Here is a 23,770-nt window from a genome sequence, read left to right as displayed (position 1 = left end):
GGATTCAGGGGCTACGAGGAAGATCTGGACTAGGTCACGGCTAAGTTGAATTTTGAAGATTCTATAAAAAGCATGATTATGATTTAAGGACTATGAGTTGTAATTTTATCATGGCAGTAGTACTGGTGTAAATTTCTTCATTTTAAAAATTATTACACTTATTAAATTGTGTGCATAACATAGCACATAGGAGGAAGAAAAATCACAAACTTTCTTTCTAATAAAATAAAATCTGTATAGCAAACTGAACTAGTAGCAAATAGAGTATGGAAGTCTTTTGAATTCAAACAAATTTAACTTAATTAAATAAATTTTAGTTTTTTTATAGTTTTTTACTTTTCCCTAATTATAAAAATGATTCTACTCCTTGCATAAAAATTGAAAAAAACACAAAATGCAAAACAAGTTGAAACATTCCAAATAATTAATATTTTACAGAGAATTTTAGAAACTAATTTATTATTTTTAAATTTTAAACTCACAGTTCATTGTTTACTAAAAAAAATCTCCTTCATCATCACAAACCTTTATTACACATCAAGTTATGTTATAACTTTTATAGGCATTTGCTCATTTAATTCTCACAACTACTTTATGAGGTATGTACAAAGTACTAATATTATTCCCATTTTAAAGAAAAGAAAACCAAGGCATTGAATAGTATAATTGTCCAATATAGTTAGAATTAAGATTGAACATATTCTACATTCTTCCTCTTCAGTGCTAAAACTAATGAGGGAATCTCAAAGATGAGAAATTGTAGAAAATATCTGATGAAAGTGGTCAAGATGAGATTGAAGAGAGAAATAGCATACTGAGACACATGAGGTTGTGTAGAGAGAAAACTACATTTTAATTTGTTTTTCATGGAAGCAATATCAAGGAAGCTCAACCTTATAGAAACAGCAATAAGAATGCACTTGGTTGACGCAATTAAGCAAGATCGTCCAGGCAGATCAACTTTCTGGACATCATCCTAATTGCTTTGGGCAGAAACTATGAAAGGATTGGTCTGGGTTAAGTAGTACATACATGTCCTTGAAATGAAAAAGCAGAGGAGTTTTCTAGGTAGCATGCACTTGCATAGTTGCATGGAAAAATGGCTGGCATATAAGCCTAGAGGATCAGCTGCTAGTGTACTAGATTTAGACTAGTCTCAGTACCTATAAAACAAAAATCTGAGCAGCTTAATTCTCCCCTACAACAAGAAGGCTGTGCCAGCAGAGGGAGCTGCCAGCACAGTCAGTAATATATTACCCAGATGAGATCAAAGAATGAAATTGTCAGAAATCTGTTTCATGCCAACATCATGAAAGAGAGATAACAAAATAAAGAACTTACACCTGAGGAAATAGACTTGTATAACAACTGGAAAAAGACTTTAAGTAAAATTTTATGTCCTCTAGAAGATAAATGAGATTGTTTTATTGTTGTAGCAGCAATTTCTAAATATTTTGAAAATATAAATTTTAATTATTTAAAAAATTCAATAGGGAGACTGAATGGCAGAATATAGGGAGCAAAAGAGTAAATCAGTATCTTGAAGACTGGTCTGGGGAATCAACCTAGAATGTAGAACAAAGAGATAAAGAGGCCAAAAGTATAAACAAAATGAGAAGTATGGAAAAAACAATCAAGAGATATTTTATTACTTTTTTTTTGAGGAAGATTAGCCCTGAGCTAACTACTGCCAGTCCTCCTCTTTTTTTCTGAGGAAGCCTGGCCCTGAGCTAACATCTGTGCCCATCTTCCTCTACTTTATACATGGGATGCCTACCACAGCATGGCGTGCCAAGCAGTGCCATGTCCACACCCAGAATCCACACTGGCTAACCCCAGGCCGCCGAGAAGTGGAACGTGCAAACCTTGCCACTGTGCCACCAGGCCGGCCCCTCAAGAGATATTTAAATGTGCTTATTAAGAGCTCCAGAAGAGAAAATAGAAAGATAATCTCTTCAATAAATGATCCTGACACAACTGGACATCACATATAAAAAAATGAATCTAGACACAGACCTTATACTTTTCACAAAAATTAACTCAAAATGGATCATAGACCTAAATGTAAAACTATAAAACTCCTAGAAGATAATATAGAAGAAAATCTAGATGACCCTAAGCATGGTGATGCCTTTTTAGATACAACAGTAAAGACATGATCCATGAAAGAAGTAATTGATAAGCTAGACTTTATTGAAATTAAAAACTTCTGCTCTGCCAAGACAATATCAAGACAAAGAGAAGACAAGCCACAAACTGGGAGAAAATTTTTTCAAAACCCATATGTGATAAAGGACTATTATCCAAAATATACGAAGAACACCTAAAACTCAACAATAAGAAATTAAACAACCCAATTAAAAAATGAGCCAAAGACCTTAACAGACATCTCAACAAATAAGATATACAGATGGCAAATAAGAGATGAAAAGATGCTCTACATCATATGTCATCAGGCAAATGCAAATTAAAAGAACAAGATACCACTACACACCTACCAGAATGGCTCAGATCCAGAACACTGACAATATCAAATGTTGGCAAGAATGTGGACCAACAGGAACTTTAATTTATTGCCACTGGGAATGCAAAATGGTATAGCCACTTGGGAAAACAGCTGGGTGGTTTCTTACAAAGATAAACATACTCTTATCTCATGATCCAACAATCTCACTCCCTTAGTATTTATCCAAAGGAGTTGGAAACTTATGTCCACATAAGTCTGCATGTGGATATTTATAGCAACTATATTCATTTATTCAAAACTTGGAAGCAACTAAGATGTCCTTCAGAGAATGGATAAATGAACTGTGGTACATCCAGACAATGGAGTACCATTCAGCACTAAAAAGAAATAAGTTATCAAGCCATGAAAAGATATGGAGGAAATGTAAATGCATATTACTAAGTGAAAGAAGCCAGTCTGAAAAGCTACATACTGTAGGATTCCAGCTATATGACATTCTGAAAAAGGCAAAAATATAGTGACAGTAAAATGACTAGTGGTTGTGAGCAGCAGGGAGAGATAAATAGGCAGACCACAAAGGATTTACAGGGCAGCAAAAATATTCTGCATGATATTATAATGATGGACATATCTCACTATACTTCTCTCCAAATCCATAGAATGTACAACAGCAAGAGTAAACCTTAAGGTAAACTGTGGACTTTGAGTGATTATGATGTGGCAATGTAGGTTCATCTTTGGTTAAAAAAAAAAAATTCTGGTGCATGATGTTGATAATGGTGAAGCTATTCACTTGCGAGAGCAAGGGGTATATGGGAAATCTGTCTATCTTCCTCTCAGTTTTGTTGTAAACCTAAAACAGGGCTAAAAAAATGATCTTAAAGAAAAAACAGAGGATATAATCCACTACAAATAAAAAATGAATCTGAGAGGAAGTAGTAATGTATGAGAAAGAATGGTGAGCAATAAATTAGTAAAAGTTATTTTTATCTCTGTTTAAAAATAAAAATTCTTATTCATAGAGAGGCTATGTATATGAGATTATTTCTAGATATAGTTTGAAAAATAGATTTAATGTGCAAACTAATAGGAGGACAGCAATGCAAAAAAGATGGAAATAAGATGAATTAAACTTCAAGCAGAGTGAAAAAAAATTAAGATGAAAGACTATAATGAATGTAACAGATGGCAAGAAGTATGGGAAAATGAAATAAGATTAAATATGATAAATAGAACTCACAAATTAAGATGGCAGACAGAACATTTTAAGAAACCAAGAAAGAAGACCCAAATAACTATAGAGGCATCCCTTTAATGGATGGTAACACTAATCATTTTAAAAGTATAAATTTTCTCCAAATTAATTCCTACATTTAATGTAATTCTAACAAAAACCCTATTAGGTTTTTTTAAGGACCTTGAAAAACAAATTCTAAAGTAAAAATGGAAGAGCAAATGTTTACAAATAACTAAAAATATTTTAAAGGGACAAAAACAAAAGGGTAATAGACTTCTGCCAGATATAAAAGTTTAAACAAGGGATTTCAATTAAAACAATGTGAGCTAGGATTAGTTATACTTAAAATCAATATGACATAATAGGGAGCCAATGATACATGCATACGTCTTCAATTCAATAAAAGATAAATTGATCATATTTTGTAATTTTTTATAAAAGAGAGACAGTCTTGGTATGAAAATATTGTTGGGACAATTGGCTGTTGGGAGACAAGTCCCCATAGGTCTCTTGTGTTTCTGCCATCTTACTGTCCTTTGTTCCAAACTTTATTTTGTAGGATATTTGCATAGTCAGACTGGGAAGATAAGATAGCGTCCTCCTCTAGAGCAAAGTGCAGCATTCTTACCACTTCTTATGAAAGTGTTGGGTTCCCCAGCTCAGGCTTCTTTTCTTGTAACGCAAGCCGCTGCACTAGTGCAGAGGTCGTCTTATCCTCTTCAGATTGCCTTGTGAGAATTTGGACTCAGGGAATTAGGACAAAAATGCTCCCAGTCTAGCTACTGCTATTGCTGTGATTAATAAACTGTCATTATTGAGCCAGGAATTTCATATCTTCTACCAGCATCCATAAATGAGAAGCAGGCTAACATTTTACCTTGCTTATAGGGTAAAATATCAGACCCTCAATTCTTGATATTGGCTACCCATATGGGAAATATAAAATTATATCCTAATCTCACACCATACACAAAATATGCTTCAAATACTTCAAAGGTTCAATGTGAAAACCAAATTTTCAAACTATAAGAAGAAAATACAGAAAAAGAATATTTCATAATCTCAGGTTAGAAGTACATTTCTTAAACAGGGGATAAACTTAAATTTTGAAAAAAAAATTCCTAAAGGTAAAGCTCAACAAATTTGACAAGATATATTTATTAAACAACAAAACATTCTGTAAAAGGTGGCATTAACAAACTTAAGATGCAAAGAACAGAGGCGAGAATATTTTATATCTCTCTATATACACATATACAATCTTATATATACACAAATATACACACATATATGGTTTTACATATTTATCGATTCATGATATTTTATGAATATCATTAATAAATTTATATAAGCTCAATAGAAAAAACTGGTAAAGTATATGAACAATCACTTTACCGAAAAAGAAATGTGAATACTCAGTAAACACATGAAACTATACTCAATCTCATTGATAGTTAGGAAAATGCAAATTAAAATAAAAATAGAATACAATATTTACTTGGTTTTGAAAAAATTATTAAAATCTACAATGCTAAAGCAGTGATAGGAAAGATTATTCTCATAAACTGCTGAAGCATTGTAACTTTGGGGAGCAATTTACTAGAATCTGGTGAAACTGAAAGTGTTCGTGGCACTAGTATGTTAGTTCCTGTCTAAACGCAGATTCATACCTTGCTTAGACGTGAAGTAAATCTATTGGGGAACTCTTAAAGATATGTGGAGAAGCCAGAGAGATACACTCTAGGCTGATGTTACAGGGGCAATGCCCCAAACCACACTGCATAAGAAGCTGCTGTCACAATTGAATTAAGTGCCATGATTCAACATCCTTGCCATATTGTGGTGCTGCCATGGATGCCATCAACCCCTGAAACACACTGTCGCTGCCTCCTTGCCAGCAAAGCACATGCCCTGTGCTTGTCTTGTTTTCTAAAATAGCTGTCTTCTAGATAACAGGCAATGTCTGATGGGTGGAATCTAATTTCAAAGTCTGCGTCCTATCAGAAAGGGAGGTTGAGAATTTTTTTCCTTATTCGATGTTGGAGAGTCAGGGTTCACAGTTGCGAAGCATGCTGAAATGTGAATGAAGTGTTCAACAGATTTGGGACAGTAACGAAGGATAGATATCCACCACACCCTTTGAATAAGCAAAATCATTTCTGGGTATGCACCTAGAGATATTCTTTAAAATGTGAAAATTAAACAGTCAACGATGTCTATTACTGCATATTACAACTTCAAAAACTAGACACATTCTAAGAGCACCTAAATAAGAGGAATGAATGAATAAAATGTTAAGCAAGTCAAACAACATATACTATGACGTGGTTGAAAAAGCTGAACTAGATCTCAAGATATCACTGAGAATATACTTCAGAAAAATACAGTTGAGGAGAAAGAAGAGGTGGAAATTGATATGCAGAGGAAAAACCATCTATGCAAATAAAAGAGTAATCGTCAGCCCAAAATAGCATATATATTGTTTAATGATCACACAGGTATATAAAGTATTTGTGCCATGCATATATGTGTATATATGTATGTGTGTGTACATACATACACATATACTTATTTCTGTGTATATATATGCCTGCATATATCTAGATAGATAGATGGATGAATGGATGGATAAATAGATAGGTGATAGATAACTGGAAAATTGGATCCAAATTCTTAGCATCTGCTATGGTGATGGAGTGCTAACGATTGGTAATGGGAATGTTATGTTGGGAAAGTTAGAGAATTTGTCTTCATTCGTAAGCTTTATGTTCTTTAAAAGTGCCTGGCATATCCGACAAAAAGTAATATCACTAATTGAGAGGGAGGAAAATGGATGATCTTTAGATTATTCTTTATGATTTTCTGTATTTTTTTAGATGATGGAGGAGTTCCAAGAGGGAGAGCAGAAGCACGCAAAGCCTCTGCAGACCCAGGGCTAGAAGTCACTCAACATCCCTGCCACCATACTTTCCTGGTTAAAGCACGTGACAAGTCTAGCCCTAATTCAAGGGGCAGAGAAACACACCCCACCTCTTGATGGGTGTAGCGTACTAGAATTCAAAAGAACTATAGCTATTTTTGAAATCTATTACATAACCATATCTTTCTAGGGAGATGGTGTTGCCTTCTCACACAGAAACATTCTCATGAAATATGCGAGAATTATTCCAAGCAGATGGACAATTTAAATATCCCATTTATATATAGATTCTCTGGTTTTCTCTCACCAAAAGAAGATCCAGAATGCATTCCTAAAAGCTATTAAACTCATTTTTTTAAATAAAGTGAAGAATGAAATCAGAAACATCCTACATGAAGATTTAGGCAAAAGCTGCAACTATCACACTGACTCAAAATAAGACGCTTCAAAACACATCTGCATCCTTAGTTTTAGTAACGTCCATGCTGTGCTAGCTTCCCATTGGAGACATAGTTATTTCAAAGGAATCTTCAAGCATAAAGGTTATAAAAAGTAACATAATGAATCTGTTAATATAATGGGATGTTAATAATATTGAAGCATGGATTAATGAACATAAAATAATTAACTCACTGAGACAGAAATATTCTGATTAGTTTGCTGAAACAAATTAGGCAAAGACCTTTTTCTCACTGAAAAAAAACAAATAGGAAATTGGGGATTTTCTTATGTCCTTTAAGGTACATCTTGGTATTATGGCTTTTAATTTAAGTAACTTAGCAAAAGGGATAGTTTTGCCACTGCTTTCAAATTTCCAATAAGGACAATAAATTAACAGTAATTAGTAAAGCTTCTTAGGAAATGAAATTTAGAACTCCCCTCATTTTTTAAAAATGGAAAATAAGACTCATTCTTATAAAAATGGATTTTAATTTCTTTAAATTTTTTTCCAAAGTTAGATTTTTAAAATAATATATATACACTGTCATTTGTTACTTACCATTCCTGCTAAGTGCCAAGAGATATTGAACAGTATGTCTTTGAGACTGAGCTTGGAGGTGGGTCTTATTAGGCCCATTTTAAAGATGATGAAAAGCGGATGCAGAGAGGTTATGGATTTTAATAAAGGTAACGTGGCGTGTAATTTGTACAGCCAGGTCTTGGATTGGCATCTGTGTGACTCCAGAGTGTGTGCTATACCCACTACATCCTTTGGATTCTCCAAGTGGAAAGCTATACATTCTTTTGATAACTTTTGCACAGCTCTTTATTGCCTACCTACAATGCTGGCCTCCCTTTTACTTCTCTTAATTGTTCAGATTAAATTTAGACAAAATTTCTAAACAGCTCACAAAGTCTCACCTATGTCATATATTTGAATAGCAAAAGGCATTACCAATGGGCCCCAACTTCGAGTATTTCTAGATTTTTCTATTATACTAAACCATTTTGTATGCTTTTATTTGCGGTGAGATGCCTTTTTATCCTTAGAGTTTATCATTCCCACCTCCACTAACACATCAGGGACAAATAACACTCTTTCATGTTGTTATAACATGTGAATGGACATAGGCCCAGAAAAGGAAGAAGGAAGGCTTCTCACCATGTATCAGGATTTGAAATCTGGTGCTATTTTTTTTCCTAAAAAAAGAAAAAATCCTAAAATAGAAATCCAGTGAAGAAGACGGATTATTATCGTTAGTATTGACTGAATCTTCTTTCTTGTGGCTCCTCTTGGTCAAGCAGTTTTGTCTAAGCTTTCTTTCTCTTGAGGAACTAGTTTTCTGTTTAAAATATGGCCTGCCCTAACCGGTCATTCTTTATCACATCACGTCACGTCATGTAATATCAAGTCAGATCACTTTACGTTATGTCATCCCATCGCATCATCACATCACATCATTTCACGTGACCGACTGCAATTTTCTCTATACCACTAATATTTACCTGAAATTATATCTTCATTTAAAAGTGGTTTTACTTTTGATTTAGCCCTCCAGGTCAGTCCCTAAATGTTACGAGGCCCAGGACAAGAATACAAATGGAAGCCTACATACTACATGTCAAATATTTAAAAGCTAAAAAGGAGCTAATGACATGTCAAGTAAAATGTTACACCTCCCTTCTTTGGTAAATATGCCTTCATAATGATGAAACAAACAAAAAACGACAATACTATGGTTTTTATATGACTAAAAGTTCGGAAAACAAAAAAACTGAATTTAATTTCTATTATGCATGTCTTGTCTTATTTTTCTACTGATGGGTCAAAAGTTTTTGGCTAAATAATTAAATAGAAACATATAATGCATGAAGTATTATTTACTTATTCCACAAAATTTTTTTATTTCAGCAAACTCACTAATTGTATATTTTTAACAAAGATTTCTAATTATTTGTGTTCTATTGATGGTCATGATCTAAAAGATTAAAAATTGATTATATTCAAAGTGAACAAGCTTTGAATATATTTTTATAAAAGTCAGGACAGTATAAAAACTTGAAATTTAAATTTATTTTCATATATATTAAAATTTTATTTTTCTTATAAAATATTTAAAATTATCTAATGAATGCAGAGTCTAAATATAATTAAAACTAAATTTATAAATTAATTTTAAAATGTATAACATTATAACTAAATAAAAGTTAAGGTCAAAATTATTTAAATGCAGCTAAATTTTTTAGTTCAATTTTTTAAATTGTGAAATCTTATTAAATATTCTTATAAGAAGAAAATTATTAGAAATTCTGATGTTCAATTTCCATCTACTTGCCAATGTAACGAAGCTCTAACACACTCCAAGTATGTAACATCTGGCCTACATGGACACAAATTAGAGTAATATGACTTGTTAAATATTGCTAAATATTCCTCAGCTGCCATGGGAAACTCCTGTGAATATAGTGCTAATTATGAGTACCTTTGGAAGCAAGAATTGAAACAGGTCTTCAGTAAGAAAGTGAAGACTCAGCAATTCTCGAAAGCATTCTTTGTTGTGTAAGAGACTATCCTACATCATACCATCTGTAAGGAAGGGTGTACAATTCAGTTGTTCGCTTTTCTCTTACCTAAATTTGTCGTGGGCTGTTTAAATGCCCTCCACACTCCAGAGCAATGTCTCTCCCCTCTAACACTGCCAGCAGCAGCATAACACGCAAGCCTTCACCGCATTCAGACACAGCAGACTTTGGTTTTGAGGACAGGACATAAGATGTGAAGTGTTTCCCTGGGACCTGAATGGAGTTTAGGGTTATACGTTGCTATGAGTCAATACTAAACACAAGAACCTGAGAGTAAAATGCATTCATGTGTCCTTTAATGCCTGAGTTGTTTTTGTGTTTGCTATATGTGGGTCCCTCCATAGTGTGGGGCTCAGATCTAAAGGCAGTACTAATCAAACTTCCATTATAGTGTAAGCTTCTTGAGACCTTTTCACTCTTGTATCTCCAATACCAAGCTTAGTACCTTGCACAGAAAAGGTTCTCAACTATTGACTGAATAAATGAATGAATAGTTAACTGAATAAATTAATGATCTGAAAAACTTAGGACCCCCAAGGATGGATATTTTAACCGTTTTTGTGAGATGGAGTACTTCTAACCAAGCTTACATGCCAAAGTGCTCCATGGGGCTGTCTGTGTGGCTGTGTACTCAGAAGGGAGCATCATTCCATGCTCTTGTAATACTTTTCAATAGCTAGTGATTCAAAAAGAGTACTTTCATTTTGCTAGATATCCATTGAAGGGAGCATCTGAGAAAAATTTAGCAATAATAAACAGTGTTAAACTGATACTCATAGTTATCTACAAACCTGAAAAATTGAATGCTCTTAGTTCTTTTTCCTCTTTCCATTCTTCCTCCCTTCTTTCTTTCCATCCTTCCATCCTCTCTCCCTCCATCCCTCCCTTTCTCTCTTTCTTCCTTCCTTCATTCCTTTTTTTCTTGACTGTCAGTTGGCTCATAGCTGTACTCAGTCAATCTGGAAGTTTTCTGAATATGAATAGGGAGTATTGCTATAAGCATCCTCAGATTTTGTGGCTAAGTGGTTAGTTGTCTGTTTTTTGCATTGAATCATGAATCTCAATCATAGAGATGGGGGAAATCTCTCAGTTTGAGAGTAGTGGCATACACCAAGAATCAACATTCCTAATCAGACTTCTGATGTGCCTAATTATAATTGGAAGGTGGTTTTCCACTTAAACTCTCTGATTTATTCCTCAGAAGTCCAACTTGAGGACAATCTGGGCATCCTATAAATGATCCAAAGGGTTGGGATTTAGAGGTCCCAGGGAAAGAATTTCAATGGTGATTGCACAGAAACTCCACAAAGTTCATCCCACTTTTCGCACACAAAGAATACCAGGGCTTTGACTAATATGGTAGAAAAATTATTGAAACATTTTAAGAGACTAAAATTTTATAATTTCATTGAGGAGGAGTTTGAGACCATCACATATGCAGTCTATGTGATGCTGAGATCATACCTCTCCAGATTTCTCAATTTCCATAGGCAAGAAAGCAAGAGTTTTTAATAATTTCCTGGTTGGATGGAGTGTACAAGGTTGAATAGTAGTTCATTGCTATGGTCTGCTACCTGGGCTCAAAGGGCAAAATCCCCTTTATAATACCCAGTGATTTTATGTACCTTACTGGAAGCACGCTTGGTTAGGATGAATTTTTGCTCTTGCAGTATCTGAAAGCCTGGTCTCTGACGTTTGCTTAGGTTTCTGATTCACAGACTTCTAAGCTTTGTCAGTTTTTCAGAGACCACAACATAGGAGCAACGGTTCTCAGATAACCCTAGGACTCTCATTCTGCTGGTTTGGAGTCTTGTTTAAGGAAAAAATATATATTTAGCATGGTAGCACCTTACAGTATAGCAGCCTTTGTTGAAAATTGAGAGTACTGAAGTACGTTATTATAGCAGTACTAGACTGGGTTGGTTGACCACTGGCATAGATAGAGCATGATGAGATGAGAATGAGAGTCAACGTTTGAATTGTGAACCTCTGCATGTAGTTGTGTTTTGCTTTCAGAGGATGCATCCTGTTATCAAGTAAGGTTTTCTGCTAAATGTATTAAGGCAGCTTTCCCCCAAAGAAATGGCCAACCTCTCTGGAAACTCTTTCTAGAAGACAGCTTCATTCTAGTTTATGATCTCAACAAGGAGATTTGCATAACATTTCTCCATTGACTAAGTTGACGTGTTTATTCATTTGTAGTTCATCATTTCAACAAATATTTATTGGGCTAATAATAAATGCTTCCTATTGGGCTAAACATTATCATATGTTTTGAAAGTGCCTTTATAATGTATTCACAGAGTGATAGTGGTACAGACAAGTGAGATATGATAAGAATTGTCAATATCAGGAAAGTGATGTTTGGGCTAATGTTTGAAACTCAGGTAGTTCATAGTTTCAACATTAGATAGTGCTACCTTCCTTTTGATGATATCTTATCTTTGCAAAGCTAGGTTTTCAGTGGTTGTTGGGATAAAGATAAAATATTGCTTTAAAAAACAATGTAGAAAAAACTGAAGATGGAATTGTACAATCTTACTCCATTGTTTGAGAAGTTGTGCAGAGCACAGATACACACACCCCATTAGCAAGTAACCATGGTTATTTGAAATTAAAATAAAACTATTATATTTTAATTTTTTTATTATTTTTTTCAAATGGCTACTAAATTGTTAGGATGTAAACACTTATTAAATTATTTGAATCTAATTCCTTAATAAATAGAACTGTAAGGTATTTCATTTGGCTTAAGTTTGCTGTAAAAAAAAATACTGAAACACTAAAGACACAACAGACCAAAAGAGTTTGACAATCTCTTGCCTAGATTATCTAAGCAGAAAGCCAGAGAATACTGAAGAAAAATGGTCTGTACAGACGTTGAGGATGGAGGGTTGTTCATACAATGAAATGTCCAAAATCTGTGTTGGATAACAAAAGGAGGAGTAGAAAATGGTAGTGAAGGGAGAGAAAATAGAGATTAATATGGATTGGAAGTAATAATAATGATAAATAACCGCTATTATATTTTGAATCTTTACTATATGTCAACCACAATGATGATAGGTTGATAGGTATTATTAGTCTCAATCCTCACAGCAACCACAGCAGCTACTATTATCTCCTGACCAAGATGGCCAAGGGGCACATGAAAAGATGCTCAGTATTACTAATGACCAGGGAAAGGCAAATCAAAACCAATGAGATATCACCTCACACCTGTTAGAATGGCTATCATCCAAAAGACAAGAGATGACAAATGTTAGTAAGTATGTGGAAAAACAAGTGGGTATATAAACTGCTACAGCCACTATGGAAAACAGAATGGAAGTTCTTCAAAAAATTAAAAAGAGGGGCCAGCCCAGTAGGTGTTGAGGTTAAGCTCCACTTTGGTGGCCTGGGGTTCGCAGATTTGGACCTGGGTGGAGACCCACACACAGCTCATCAGGCTATGCTGTGACAGCATCCCACATACAAAATAGAGGAAGATTAACAACAGATGTTAGCTCAGGGCCAATCTTCTTCATCCAAACAAACAAACAAAAAAAAAGTAGAACTATCACATGATCCAGCTACCCCATTTATGAGTATATATCCAAAGGAAATGAAAACAGGAAAATAAGATCTTGAAGAGATACCTGCACTCCCATGTTCACTGCAGCATTATTCACAATAGCCGAAATATAGAAACAACCTAAGTGTCTATCGACAGATGAATGGACAAAGAAGATGTGGTATATTTATACAATGGAATATTATTCAGCCACTAATCCTGCCATTTGTGACAACATGGATGAAACTCGAGGGTGTTACGCTAAGTGAAATAAATCAGAGAGAGAAAGACAAGTATTGTATGATCTCACTTATATGTAGAATCTAAAGAAGCTGAAATAATAGAGAGCAGAATGGTGGTTGCCAGGGACTGGGGTTGGGGAAATGGAGAGATGTCACTCAAAGCTTACAACCTTTCTGTTATAAGATGAATAAATTCTAGAGAATCTAATGCACAGCATGATGACTGTAGTTAACAATACTGTATTATATACTTGAAAGTTGCTGAGAGAATAGATCTTGGATGTTCTCATCACACACACAAAAAAGGCAATTATGTGAGGTGATGGTGGCGGTGTTAATCTTGCAATATATAAATATATCAAATTATCACATCGTACACCTTAACTTATGCAATGTTATATGTCAATTATATCTCACTAGGGCTGAAAAAAAAAACCCCAAAACCAGATGACCTAATCACATTGACCAACCTTTCTCCATGTCCTCTAGGCCTTTTCCACTAGCTCACTCCAGGACTTAAAAACGCTCCTGCTTTTTGTTCCAGAGGAGTTGTGTTCCATCTCTCATTCCTATTGCAATTGTTTTGACCCCTGTTGCAATAGTCTTGAATAAAATTGTCTTTGCCTTTTCAACTCCATTGACGTAATTTTTCTTTGACATTGTCCATTTTATAGATGTGGAACTGAAGTTTAGAATGATTAAAATATGTAATTGAATCTCACACAGCTGGTAAATGATGGAGGCAAGATTCTTACCCAAGTAGTCTGAGTCCTGAGCCTGAGCTCCTGGAGGATGGTGCAGAGTCACATTTTTGGATAGGCAAAGATGTTTGCTTGGTGAAGATGACAGAACTTGGTCTTTTGACTATTCTCAGATAAATGTCCAGGCACCAGGCATCATCGATGCCCATACTCTGTTACCCACTAGGGTGTAATATCTCTCTAAAACTCAACATGAATTGTTACTTGTCTTCCTAAATTTCCAGTAACTAGAAGCAAGAAGAACCCTAGAGTTGGGAATGAGGCTAAACTTCCGGATAATATGGAACTAGGAGTCCAGGAAATCTTCACATTGGGTTGAAAACTCTCAGAGCTAAAGCGATTGCAGCGTCTTTGAACGAGAGCCCAGAATTTAGAGTAAGAGAGACTCATTTTGTGTATCAATTGTATTCTGGTACCAATAATAAGATTATACATTTAAATCACTTAGCAGAGAGTAAGCTCTAAAAAATATATAGATAAGAATTCTGCTTTGGTGCCTATGTTATAGTCTTTATAAGAAATGTCTTGATTCGTGCTGTAACTAGAGCTTCTCTTTGGTTTAAAGTGCTTGTTTAAAGAGGCATGTTTCTGCTATGGAATCTATTGTTTTAGAGGAAGTTTATGTGGCATCACTTCCACAGTAATGAGCTTACTTAAACAACGCAGCGTGACTGCTATCCTTTGGGACCCACAAGAAAATGAGCCTCTTGTGAGTCAATCTCAGCAATGAAAAAATTTACAATAAAATTGACTTCCGTTTGTGTGTGGTTTATATCCACTTGTACAAGGTGAGCTGATACAGGATATCAGCGTGGGGTCTCACCAGGGAGGTCCTCTTGAGACTTGTAACAGAAAGGATCATTTCTGTTAAGCCCAATGGTGTCTTTTTTCATTTCAGGCTGAAGCTCAGCTTTGACATTACAATGTTTTCATATGCAAATTGTAACTACAGGCTTTGTATTGCAGTGATCTATTCTTCTACAGATAACAGCAGTAAATCTTATAGAAATACAGGTTTAGGTGAAACTTCCTTAGCGTTCTCTTTCCATTCAGACAACTATAAATCTCTCCTTCCAGTCTTGCTCAAGGAAAGCAAGATGAAGCAGCAGGAGACAAACAAAGTGCAGTCAAATCTGGAAAAAAAGGGTTTGAATTAGTTGAATGTTTCTGCAAAGAGCTCCACTGAGTTTTTTGGTGCATAAATATGACCACTGCCTGCTTCGTGTCTAGTGAACTCCTGAGCAACGCATTGGGGTTTGGTTCTAGTGTATGGTTGAGTTGGGTGAACCAAGCCGATTATACAGCACTGCTTTTCATTCTCTCCTACATACTTCTGAATTTGGGAAATTAACCCTTGGGAGTAAATTGAGAGACATAAGCAACCCTTTTTGACTAACTCATTCTATTCCGTAATAGCTCAGAATTAGGTTTATTAGAGACTTAAGTGACTTGTATGAGAGATAAGCAAAATTGTATTTGTCAAAGTGACTAACTTCTCATGTGGATGACAGTTTAATTTAAAAACAAACTAACAGACACCAACGTAGCTACTTTTCCAGCTAACAAACCAATCAAACAATAAACAAATAAATAAAATAAAATAGCTGAACAAGCTTAGTAAGAGTTTAGGTTTATGTTTGTTATCCTTAATCTGTGAGGGAGAAGCAGTTCATTTTTAGCTGTTCTTGTTCTGTAGGTATGTGGGTAAGTTCATGCATTTACTATCTCTGTTCTGTTTAGGTGATTGCATGATTCCTTAGACCCTAGCAGGAAATGAAAGGTCTCTTTTCCCCAAGAAATGGCTTGTCGCATCCTGCCTTTCATGGTTTTTCAGATCCTAAGTCTTAGAATAAAAGTTTGAATTCCGCCAAGTCAGCATCCTCTCTTCTATATGCAATTTGTTGTGGATAAAACAGGAGGCAGATGGTGGCTGATCATAATTATATTAATATAGCACATTGCAAATTCCCTGTATATATGTGATATGGCTAAATTCATTAGAGCTACATTTAATAATAAAAGAGTTATTGTAATGTTAGGGTACCTTTATATAAAACATATTAAGAGTATATTTTGAGATTCATGAAGATGCTGCCCTGCACATGCCTAAGCAGTGTCAGATTTGGCAAGGTCTACACTTACGTATCTGAGATCTGAGCAATTGAAAGTATCTAGATAGAAGAAAGACATATGACTGATACACCACCAAAACTTTCATTAATTCTGAATTGTAAACTCGTGTGTGTGTTTTCATGGCATAGAATTAAATTGTGAGCGTTAACACCAGAAGCCTGAATCCCTTCTGAATAACTCTTCTTCATGCTGCCTCATGTTTTATGCAGATTATGTTTTTGCTAGAATTGCCATTGCCAGACTACATTAAACTTTAATGCATTTAGAGAAGAATTGGATTATAAAAATTGCTGTTAATATCATCATGTCTATGTAAAAAAACTAAGAAACTTATTTGAACATTTTCAAAAGAGACATAGGGAGGAGGAGAAAGAAGAATGATAGTAGAGGAGAAAAACGACTATTCTTAGTCTAAATATAGCGTCATTTGGTGCTTGGTGTTAAAATTTAGGCCAATCCTTCACAGTCAGATTTGCAATAAAATCCACATTCAAGAGTCACTCTTTGTTTCTCTTTAAAGTGAGTTTAGATGCTCTTTAAGTTAGGTTCTTCTTTAGAAATTAGTGTCTAGTATTTGTAGAAATTTCCTAATTAAATAAAATGATTATCATAATTATACAATAATGCATTGTATATTGTATATATAGTATATATGTATATATGTATATAATATGCATAATGTAATATTACTATGAAGAGTATATTCTTGGGTGCCTTGAACCTTCTAAATTTGATCTAGGATAGACTGAGTCCTATCATTGAAAGATTCCTTGTCGAGCTTTGCAATTTCCACAGGACTTTCATAAATATACTGTGGGCTTTTTTTTTTTTTTTAAGATTTTATTTTTTTCCTTTTTCTCCCCAAAATCCCCCGGTACATAGTTGTATATTCTTCGTTGTGGGTCCTTCTAGCTGTGCCATGTGGGACGCTGCCTCAGCGTGGTTTGATGAGCAGTGTCATGTCCGCGCCCAGGATTCGAACCAACGAAACACTGGGCCGCCTGCAGTGGAGCGCGCGAACTTAACCGCTCGGCCATGGGGCCAGCTTCTGTGGGCTTTTTTGATACCTTCATCTTAAATGTATATAAGCTATCTTAAAAAGTTAATGAGAACAAAGATTTTTAAAAATTTTTGGTAATTTCCATATATATATAGTGTTTATATATATATATTTAAAATAGCATGTCTGCTTTTACCTCTTATTGTTCAGTCAAGGAAGTTCGTAATTCGAGAACAAACTTGAAGTATTTGAAGAAATTGGTAAAGGCTTATTCAATTAAGTTTCAAGGTTTAACTCCAAGAGAATGCGTTGAGCTAAAGAAAAATGCACTCTGGAAAAGGTATGGATATAAGGACCAATGAAGGTGATGTTGGATAGATAAATTTGCTGCTTCTCTCTTGCCTTGTTAAAAATTTCATAACTATAGATAGTCTAATATTTATCCACATACTTTTTCTGATAATTTTCTTCCTTTCTGTAGATCTGAGTTCCTGTTTGGCATTATTTTCCTTTAGTCAAAAGTTTCTTACACATTTCTTTTACTGTAGGTCTGCTGGTGATAAATTCTATCAGTTTTTTTCTTAGAAAAAATCTAAGATACCTTCACTTTTCAAAGGATAATTTGGATGGATTTAAAATTTGGGGTGAAAAGTTTCTTCTTTATTTTAACATCTCAAAATTGTTAAACATTCTCTTTCTATCTGCATTGTTTATGATGAGAAATTTGTTTACTTTTTATCTTTGATCTTCTACATAGGCAACCATGTATGCGACGTGTCATTTTAATCTGGATACTTTTAAGATTTTCTCTTGACCTTTATATTAGGTGATTTGTCTGTGATGTGTTGAGGTATGGTTTTTTTCATATTATCCTGCTTAAGATACACCAAGTGTCTTGAATCTATAGATTGAACTTTTTTCACCACATTTGAGAAATATTCATTTGCTATTTCTTCAAATATATTTTTCTATCCTATATTCTTTCCTGAGCTTTACTCATGTCATTGCATATATCAGTAGTTCATTCATTTGACCGCTGAGTAGTATTCCATTGGATGGATGTACCACAATTTGTATATCCATTCACGAGTTGATGCACATTTGTTTATTTGTTTTTTGCTTTTCAGTCTTTAGGTATTGTAAATAAACCAGGTCTATGTGGAGACAATGGCAACGTGTCTTGTAATTAAAAGAAAAGAAAGAAAAGATAAATAACTGACTTATTATAAAGTATGTGACCCTCAAAATTCCATATGACCCAATATCGAAATATTTTAACATGAAAATTAGGCTGCCTTCTTGGGTATATGACTGAATAGATTTCATTTTGGTGTACTAGACAGTCACAGTCAAGGGCAAACTCCCAAACAATATCCTACAGGATATAATTCAATATAAACTCTGGATTTTCATTAATTTACTAAAAGTTTGCTGGAGATATAGAATAAGTACTGTTTGGTGATTTTGATCTGTTTTTGTTAGAGAACAGTAAAGCACATGATTTTCAGTATTTCTTTCAGAATTTTAAAGGTCCAGAGGTTAAGGTGACTTCCTGCCTTTCTTTTCTACAGTAAATTTTTTTTCCTCCAAGAATGGAGGTGCTATTGGTGCCCTCTGTGGCTCCTACTCTCAGCTCAGGATGACGAACTTGGCTTTGCAGACAACCTGAGAGAGCTCATGCCACAAACATTTGCAGTCATGCAGTCTGTGGAGTCAGCTTGTAGGTTTGGCAAAAAGTAGAAAAACAAACTCATTAGTCTCCTCAGCCTTAGTTGTGAAACTAGCAGTCTTTCTTTAGTTTCAAGTCAAAATTGTAGAATTTTGCATAATGTAAATAATAGATTCGAAATCTGTTAGTTTCACGGAGTAGTTAAATTTATGGTTTGTGGACTAGTTTCAGATTTTTACTGCGAAATCACAATAACTTGTATATACCTTTGGCCACTCTCTGAATAATTCAAAATACATTCTAGACATCATACAATTCATCTACTCAAGGGAACTAGAAAGGAGCATGCAGCATTGTCTTTTATTCTAAAAAGTAATAAATATGTAATAGTCCATCTGACTGCAATTATGAAATTATTACGATGTGAACTTGCCATAAATTATGTTAAAACAGCTCCTCCTTTCTGCTCTATCCTCCTAATGCCCACCCCTGTGCTATGTTGGATTACTAATATTAAAAAAGAGGATTTTCATGACCAATGCATCTGCTTGAGGGTCAGGCAACAAATACACATTCTTATTACACAAATGATTATGCTAAAAACAAAAGATTGTAAGTGACTTATGCTTTTGTTGATAGTTAGGAAGAGATGATCTGTATGCTACTGCTCTGCAGAGAGTTTTATTGAAAAAAAAGGATCTGCAAAATTACCACCAGATCCAGGTATATTTAGTAATGCTATTAAACATCTTTTCTTGAATGTATTTTCATAGAAAGAATGATGTGAGGATATTTCCAGCTGTGGATAGAAAACATTTACAAGACGTTCTGAATTGAGCCTGTTTATTGTCGATTGACAAATAAGCCACCTAATTCCATGCTTACTACCTTGTTTTGACAGTGAGTAAATTCATCACATATATTAACGGCCTGCTTTGTGCCAATTACTAGCCAACAGTTTTGGAAAGCAGTGAAGAACAGGGCATGATTTTTCCCCTCCTTGTGCTCATAGGTGACAATCAAGAGGAGAAGGCACATACAAACAAACAAATGCAAGATAGTGCAATGAGTGCAGAAATAGATGTTTATTCAATTTATATGGCAGCAAAGAACAGGAAGCAATTTACTCTCATTTATAATAATCAAAGAAAAAGAGAGATTAAATGACCTTTGACAGGGTTTTGAAGGTCTCTAACAAGACAAGAAAGAGAGAGAAATTCCAGCCAGAGGGAACAGCATGTTGAAAAGTTCAAAGGTGGATAAAGGTCTGCTGTGTTTGGGGATATATTATGAAGTCTCTGGAGTGTAAAGAGTGGGAGTGAAGAAGCAAGACAGAAGGCAAAGTAGTGGGTGGGGCAAATCAGGAAAGGCCTTATGTGCCAGCCGTGTATATACACAAACCTAAAGTCCTTGTGAGAGCCATGACCAGATATGGATTTTAGGTAAGTTAATCTGGGGCCTTGTGGAGAAGAAAGGGCAGAATTGGAGGAAAGGAGACTGACTAGCAGGCATTGAAGAAGTCTAGTCATAAGACGAGGTCTGGTTTAGGATAGTGGCAATGGTGATGGAGAGTGAGAACGGAACCAGAAGATATGTCTTAGATGATCTTAATGGTGGTATGGACGAAATAGGGAAGGTCTGGAAGGGTGCCTAGTTTTTTATCTTGGATAAATAAGCAGTATGATAGCCTTACACGACACAGGGGAGGGGGATGGCAGGGTGACTTCTGACGAGGAATATAATAATATTGCTCTTTGTAGATCTTGTTTATACTATATTGTCTCTCTTTCTGGAGAGACGCTGGGGCAACCACAAGTCTGGATTTACACAGGACAGTCCCAGCTTATGCTTGTTTTAGATATAGATTAGTAACCGATAAGGTATATGACCACATTAGCTGTGAGAGATTGCTAGGCTAAAAGAAAATGATTTTTCTATCTTTTATCCCTTGGGAAGACCTTCCTTTTGAATTCAGCTGCTCATCTTCTAAAAGTCCATGGAATGTAGGTTCTAAATTAAGCCATTTTTCTTCTTACCCCTATACTTAACATCACCCCATTTTCTTGATGTCAAACCAATTGACCCTCCTGTTCTCCAAAACCACAGGTGAGTCCTTCTGTCAGATGATTCACTACACTGTATTGTATTTTACAACCTATATAAAATTATTTTCTTATGGATCCACCTTCCCCAGTAGATTGTCACTTCCTTGAGTATAAGAATTGTATTTAAAAACTTCCCTGGCAGCTAGAACAGTGCTTGTCACACAGTAAGTGCCCAATATATACTTTTTTGTCTTGAATGTACATTGATTGGTCCTATACATGGATATTATGATTTCATAATTGGTTGTAAAATTAAGAGATATTTTAGGAAGAATGTAAACATTTTCCTCAAACATTCTTAGCTGCTTCCTGTCAAAGACAGTTATTATACTCAAAGGATTTTGTGAACTTTGAAATTATCTGGAAAAAGTCCTGGGGATTTGGACACTACATTCCAGACTCTTTCACTCTTATTAAATAGTTATCTTGGTGACTTTAATGTGTGTGACTTCCAGTTTTAATATCTTCAAAATAACTTTCCATTACAAGGATTGTTATTTGGATCTGCTGACATAACAGATTGGCAATTTTCACAATGAAAAAAAGATATGCAAATATTTGTTGGTGTTATTATTTTATTACAGATATTAATATGTAAAATATTTACAATGATAGCGCTCTTCCTTTGCAGTGCCAATTTTTCTTAATCACTGAGGCTTTTTAGCAACTTCCTAAATTTAGAGAACGAAGTCTAATTATCAGATGAGGAAGCTAACTGGAAAAAAAATGTGCAAACTCTTAGTTAAAAATAGTGGTGCCAATGAATGCACCTTTGCACTTGATAAAAATGAGTGAGTTTCTGTAGCACTGATATAGAAGTACATTTGAATTTTTTAAAACCTCATGGTTTTTAAGGTTCTTATATAGTACACTCTTTAAAAATAGGTATTTTAAAAGTAAGGTGGTATGAGTACTTTATAGCTATGTTTTTTTTTTTTTTAAAGTGAGAAATTAGAATGGAAAAAGGAAAGTTATCCAGAAAATTGAAAAAAGAAAGGGAAAAAAACTTATTCACCCACAACTATTGAGTTTAGAGTGTCCATAGAAAGAAGGATGATGGGTATAATTAGCCCAAAAGTCAAAGAGGGAAGGAAGGGTTGATTTGACTACATTGCAAGTGTATTATATCTGCTTTCAGCATTGATTAAGTCTTCAGAATGAACTCAGCAGGAGAATGAGAGCTGTGAAGTAAATATTAAAAAACTACCCCAGCATATCATTCTCAAGAAAATCAATATGTTAAAGAAAAATGACACTAAGGTAAATGTATACACGTGTGTAAGGCTTAGTAATTGAGAGTAGACACTATTATTCATGCTATTTTTTCTAATATATATTTGTATATTATATTTAAATGATATAATATTTATATATATTTAAAGTGACATGTTACTGTTTTATATATGTTTTATTTGTCCAGCAATTTTCAAATACAATATTTAAAATGAATTTATATGTCAATTTTACTTTGTGAAGCATATATATATATGTCTCTAGTATAAATATCTAGTATATATATATATATAACTCTAGTATATATATCTAGCATGATATATATGCTTCACAAAGTAAAATTGACATATAAATTCATTTTGAATATTGTATTTGAAAATTGCTGGACAAATAAAATATTAATATTATACCACTTTAAGAAGAAATAACATAAAGAAGTGAAAATCTACTCATCTGTTCACTGAAGTCGACCCATTAGATTAAACTAGTCATGCACACGCATGGATGTACAAATTAACATGTGTTACTTGAGTTGAAGGGAGAGGAATGTGGGTAAAGAAGAGAAATTGAAGTTAGATCAAGAAAAAGAGAATAAAAAAGTCTTAATTAAAAAACAGAACATAAAAATTTTATGTGCTAGAATAAAGGATGAAAGCAGATCTAAATGTACTGCTATATAAGAGTATCTATAAGATACGAAGTGGAACAAATCAAGTCAAACAAGCATGAGCCCTAGATTTGTGCCTAGACCTTTGTGTATATTTATATGAGCTAGAAGAAAGCTGTATTCATGTGAGGAGGAAATGTTTAGCTTTGCCATTATACACACTTCTTTATTTTTTTAAACAAACAAGGATTACTTTTAAATTTGAGAAATACCAAATAGAAAAAATTTCAAGTACAGAAGATATTATGGCTTCGTCAATATGCAGCATAAAAATATCTTTGTCTCTTAGACATGCTCTAGAATTGATCAAATGGATGATTAATTTACCTTCTTCTTAGATACTTAGTCAAGAGCAGATTTTTGCTAAATTACACTATATGTGCTTATCTTCTAGAGTTAGGTCCAGTAGGAGCTGCAGTTATTTTTCCCATTTCATCTCCTTTTTATTTTCCTTATTCACATCCTCAGTCATTCTGTGTGCATGCCATGTTGAACTACTGACAAATCTGCAAATTTTCTATAATCTCTTTTTGTCTTCTGCAGGACCTTGATACCAGATCTCTTTCTTTGGGAACTCTGGTTATGTGTTCCTTCACTAGGGAGGCTTCATAAATCTCTAAGACTGAGTCAGTCCCAATTGTCGCATGTTGTCATCCCCGCTGAATTCCAATTATACCTTTACTCAGCCACACTGAATTCCAATTATACCTTTACTCACTTTTATCCCGATAAAGTTTGAATCAGAAGTTGGGATATAGT

The sequence above is a fragment of the Equus przewalskii genome, chromosome 9 (assembly GCF_037783145.1).
Source record: "Equus przewalskii isolate Varuska chromosome 9, EquPr2, whole genome shotgun sequence".
Taxonomy (NCBI): domain Eukaryota; kingdom Metazoa; phylum Chordata; class Mammalia; order Perissodactyla; family Equidae; genus Equus; species Equus przewalskii.
This window is presented reverse-complemented; position numbering follows the sequence as displayed.